General features: G+C 39.2%; 1 long non-coding RNA gene across 1 annotated transcript; it reads right to left on the bottom strand.

The window, feature by feature from the left end:
* Window positions 1-4,053: 4,053 nt before the first annotated feature.
* LOC108952033 (uncharacterized) lies at window positions 4,054-5,020 on the bottom strand. Its single transcript, XR_010484282.1, has 3 exons — window positions 4,978-5,020; window positions 4,834-4,895; window positions 4,054-4,629 (listed from the first exon to the last, which is right to left on the bottom strand). It is a non-coding gene; the product is annotated as an uncharacterized LOC108952033 (long non-coding RNA).
* Window positions 5,021-6,000: the final 980 nt, after the last annotated feature.

Raw genomic sequence — 6,000 nt, 5'->3', positions numbered from 1 at the left:
AATCATACAGCACCATCCGACAAACAAGAAAAGACACCAGCATCTGCTGGTTGGAAGTCAAAGGTTAGATCAAGTCATTTTCCCGAAACCTCACCAATCACGGTCCATTCTCAAAATTGCATAATCCAATGTCGACACTGATATCCCATGCTCGTCTTCTTTATAGACACGGAGTTATAGTTGAAGTCCCTCAACCTTATTCGAACTTTTGTGTCATTAATGGACAAAATTGGAAAGGGGAGGAAGTGGCCACTCAAACACCTCCCACTTCATCCATTGGTCGGCAAAGCTGCCCTTCAGAATGGAGGCTAACGGGAAGTGAGCAACCCTAATCCCTAGAAGGATAAGCAAAACAACACTAGAAATAATTCCCTAATTATGAACCCATCTGAAGTGGGCGGCGGCATCAATGGAAGGTTGACTTCAATTAAATTACTACGAAAGAGGAAGAGGTTTCAAAAGTCAGACGCTATAATATTTATGTCAGCCACATTCTGATCAAGTCTACTTGTGAAAGTGGAATCACAGGCAGCAACATCACATGGGTCAAATGATCTTCGATTTCATTATACTTCCTTGGACAAAGTCAACATGCGACCAAATCTTAGAGTCTGCTTCACAAAGTGGCTTCCTAGGCAAGCATATCATATCTAAAAAGTAGTCCCAAATGGGATTTGGACTGAGGCCTGTGATGATATGAGCAAGTTTCCACCCAAAATAGATATTTTGAGTTGACTTATCTCGTCCATGTGGTTCCAAGCCACTGGTGAGGTATGATACGATACAAGAGCAACAAGACACTCGCGTAGTATGAACGACAATGGGATCTAATCTGCATCCCGATGACCATCTAATTTAAGTTTACGATGTATGAGTCATACATTTAACCTAAAAGAAGACCTTATTATTACTATTTTTCAGCGTTTTGATCAATGAAACCTTCGGATTTAGATTGTGACGTCACAGCCTCTCCAATGATCCTCGCTCCTCCGATAAAATACTATGATGGATTTCTAGAATGCCCAAAAGATATACAAAAATGAAAGTGCAACATTCGGATCATCACAATGAACATCAGCGGCAGCAAGGAACTGCTGCTGACTGGAGATTGATAACTCATTACAGCCACTAGGTGGTGCATACACTTTGGTGGTAGAGCACAAGGAATCAATCGGATCTTATGTTTATAATAACATCCAATCAAATCGAAGCCGTTAAAGAATATCTTTGTGTGTCGAATGATATTCAAAGAGGGGCAGAGCAATTGACCGAGCCACGGGAAAGGCACAATCAGACCATCCCACTATAGAACTATTCGTCGATTGGTGGAGAACATGTGATCAGTAGTGCTCGTCTGATGGACTGAAATGTCGACGTCTACCAGCTAGCACAATCTATCCATCCGTTAAGGGTCAAAATTAGTGGAGGTTTGGAAGCAATGTGGACTTTTAACACCATAGCAAATGCGTCGGCCGTGATGCCATCAAGCAGACGAGGCCCAACCGAAGCATGATGGTAAATGAGATACTTGCAAGTGGCGTCTCCAATACCTTGCTGATTAGGCTGGTAAAGAGAACATCACTTCTTTGAAGGGGCCGATATATGATCAGCCACATCTCTTGGACAGTGGACTTCTAGTCTGGCTTACGGCTCTGGAGTTGACCAAAACAAACATGGTACTTCACGACCAAACAATCCCCAAAAGACACGTGAGCCTCCCAGATACCATGAAGACAACGGTCGATATACCCTACTTCAACTCGAATTTGATTAAAGATTATAATCCATATCGAAATCCAACTCAACCACCTATTTTCCTTATTCGAAACTAAAACAACGATCTATCATCATACCATCATTTAACACGAATTAGAATGAGCAATACACTTACTTGCTAACCCTACTAGAACCTGGATCAAGTTGAAGTTGAATATAAACCAGTCTCAAACCCAATTAAAAAGTACCCCAACATGATGATTTAATAAGGGCTGAGTAGGGGGCATATATCCAGAAAACCCCCAGTACACTGTCATTCCTAAAGAACGGAGGACGCTACACTAGACGTGCACAATGACAAGCACAAACACAAACACAAAAGCTAAGATTTCAATGTCAGAAGCTCCAATGTCCCGTAGATGTCTTTTCTAGCACTAGTTTATGATATACATTCCATTCAAATTAGATATCCACATTTTGGTCGGAGTTGATCTCTTCACATGGACGCATGCACCCAAACGCAAAGCATAGTTTTTATAATTGCAAGTCCCATCACGCCATCTATAAGTCCGCCCTTCTATCAGTTGTTTTCCTTATGGCGTCTATATCCGATTAAGACGCATATGGACCGACCAACGATCTAAGGCCAGGGTGATGTTCGTGAATAGCTGAAACTCGAAACAATTTTCTGCTTGTAAAGCATGAGAGCCAAACCCAAACGACGAATAAAGATGATGATTAGTAACGGGGCCTATTTAGTTCATGTTGGGCTTAGTAAAAGCCCAATAGTATTTAGTTAAACCAGTTTGTATATCACAAATAATATGACGACAACTACAAGCTAGATAATGATTTAGATAACTACAACATAACTACCTCGCTTGTAGTAATCTATAATGATTTAGATAATCAAATTAGATCGGAAACGCAAAGCCAATCCCCGCCTTGCTCTCTTTCTCTCTCTCTCTCTCTAAAACTCTCTTCCTCTCTTCCATCCTACCCCTTTTTATCTTTACTCAATAATCATTCTCCCTAACCTGACGATCTATCAAAATCTAACTCTGTTTAACAGAGCTGTCGCATCTATCATAGAGATTTTGGATGATTGATCGACAACCTCCAATACTAATTTGCATGGATAATTACGCTTTTGCCTATAAGTTAACCTTGCCATCCACCTACTCGGTGACTTAAAAAGGCTACTAACTACATTGGCCGCACCATTATAATGTCCTTCACTTGTCCCAGTCCGGCCTGATATCCTCCAAGTCCAAGACCTGGGCTCCTTGGCTCCCTTCAAGTCACCTTCGAGCTCAAAGCAACTCTGAAGTCAAGCAATGTAAATTTGAGGCTAAGCCAAGCCCAAACACGAGAAATTGATCTCTTCTAAAACTTGAAGCAACGATAACAAGGAACATAAGAAGATAGAAGGGTCATGATTTAGCACTACGTAACTACTATAGTGCTTCAAATGTTATTCAATGCTTATGAAAATAATCATTAAGCTTAGGAAATGTAGAAACTAGATGCAGCAGGAAAGTAAATGGTGAGTACAACTGACGGAACAAAATCAATGAGACAGTGGGTAGCTGAGATACTTACAAGATGATGGAAGTATAACGAGATCCTTGATAGACAATGGAGGTAACCAACATTTTTGCAAGATGTCACACCCAGCGAGTCATTTACACTGTTGCAGAACTCAATGGTGTGTAAATTGGAACTAGAGCAGCAAATCAAAGAAAATTTATGACGTCTTATGCAGCAGACACTAGATGTGATTGTTATTGTTCATTAGTAGCCATCTATTCCACAGCAATGTTGCATAAAGAACAGGACACTGATTGGGAACAAGTGTAACATTCATTAAATGATAGCTGACACTGATTGAGAACAAAAGGGTGACGGAAATTCATGACAGGAATAGGATCAAACAATATTGAAAATGAATCAGTGTCACAATTTTAGATTTCAAATTAGGAATCCTATGGCATAACTGGAATCATTCCCAATTGCAGACAGAAATTTCCATGCACTCGTAACCAAATCAGTTAAAAGCTAACCCAAAACAGGGTAGGCTAACGGGGTTTAAAGTTGGTGAATACTCATTTAAATGTTCCTCCAAGTCAGGAACACAAGATAATTTAAACTACTCAAAATCGAATCAAAAGCAAAACATGAAAGGTAAATGAACAAAAATCATCTTGCTATTATGTTTCCAGAAAGCTAAAATTGCATGCCTGATATAACTCCTGGTAAGAGATCCTACATCTGTATATTACCATCTGCCTGTGCATACATGAATAAGCACATTCAAAGTTTAACATATCTCCAAATCTGAAAACCCAACTTCTGGAACATAAATTGAACTCATTATTTAAAATTTGATGCCACAACAAAGCATCTTACCCAGTCCTTCTAATGCTTAAAGTTCAAACTTCTAATCAATATTGAGAACTTACTGATTTATCGTTTTCCATCATGCATTGTCATATAAATAACTAGTTCCCCTGTCCATAGCTCAAAATAAGCCAATATATCATAGTTTTGTTCCATACATGGCTAAAATTTAAACCGTCCTCTCTAATGAGTCCAAGAAAGTCTGAGTCTACAATATACAAAACACAGGCGCAAATTTAATATTAATTTACCACTTTACTATACTGTTCCAACTAACACCAAATATAGAACTGAAATCATCTCTTCGGCTTCTTCAATCCTTCGCACAGCAACTACAACAACCACGTCTATCAGGCTTCAAGAGTTCAGCGGCACTCAGCGACTAATGAATTGCATTGCAACGATCTTATTAGTGAATACTGATGTTGCATTGTAACGATCATGGAAGACCAATCACTATGAAGCGACTAATGAGCCATCTATACTCAGCATTGCTTGAAAACCATATCCGTCCTAATAAACCAACACCCAAATCACCACCATCAAGGACAAAGTAATCTGATCTTCATCAAAACACAAGTCGAGGAACAAGAACCAAATTCAACATTCACATGCCATCTCGGTGAACGACACTAAACCGTAAACGCATCGACAGGAAGTAAAAGAAACACGCAAAAATATAAGATCAAAGAGGTAAAGACGAAAAAGAACCCTAACCTCCCGAACCGGCGATCAGCTTTCGCGCGACACCACCTCTCCCTGATCACAAACCAGAGGAACTGTGCTGCGATTAGAGGTAGAGTGATCAAGCCAACACGGAAGAGAAGAACCAAGGAAAGAGGGCGAGCCAAGATCGCTTACCTTTCGGTGAATCTCGACCTCAAATGAAACAACGAGAAGAGGAGAAACCAGCGAAATGTGCCACAGCATCGTCTTCCCTCATATATATACCTCCATGGCATGTAATTTTCCAATTTACCCCCTACAAAGTATAGTTTATCATATATGTCTCTATCACAATATGGATTAACGTGTTGTAGGAATGTTTCCACATTTAAATAGGGTCGAATATGTTATTTATAAACTTCGTAAGGATTGATATGAAAAAATACCGAAGGCAAAGACAAATCGAGTTCTCACTGTCAGTTGGGATCCTCTCCAATCTATCCCTGACACTTCTCTCGTTACCATCCGTCGCCATACGTTATGGATGTCCGCCTGTCACACGTGGCAGATGGTCAAGATGATGGAAGTCATAAGACACAAGCAGAATTGAACAGGATCCCATTGTCTCGACTTTCTCTCTTTGGCAAATGCCCGCGCTGGGTGACTTGGGCGCCAAAAGTTAGTTAGGGAATAACTTTTATGTTTTTTGAAAATTCAATGAGACTATCTTTGTATTTATGTTTCTAGAAAACACTTCACACATGATTTTTTTAGCTGGTTTCTCTTCCCAACGTTTACAAGAAAAGTGATCAGGATTTGCGAGAATTTTTATTTTTGAGATTTTTAGTTTTTATGTAATTTAATTGCAAGCATTAGATTAACTTAAACGAAATAAAATGAAAAAACTTCAAATTTCAATTATCATTCCATCGACCAATAAAAGTTAGATAATAAATAGGAAAATAAAAAAACACTAGATGGTGTTATAACAGTAACCAACTGATTCCCCCCAAAAATATGTCAATTGTAAATGAGATGAAATCTATATTTGAGTGTCAGATTTTTATTTCAAATTAATAGAAGAAGTAAAGAAAAACCTCAGAGAACATGGAGACGACTCATGTGTTCATAAACGACTCAACGATCCAGCAATCTTAGGTCAACCTTGATCGTCGGTCTTCATCCCAAACTGCGTTGTACAGAACACAATCACACAAA

This window comes from Musa acuminata, chromosome BXJ2-2, assembly GCF_036884655.1.
Source record: "Musa acuminata AAA Group cultivar baxijiao chromosome BXJ2-2, Cavendish_Baxijiao_AAA, whole genome shotgun sequence".
Lineage (NCBI taxonomy): Eukaryota > Viridiplantae > Streptophyta > Magnoliopsida > Zingiberales > Musaceae > Musa > Musa acuminata.
This window is presented reverse-complemented; position numbering and strand designations above follow the sequence as displayed.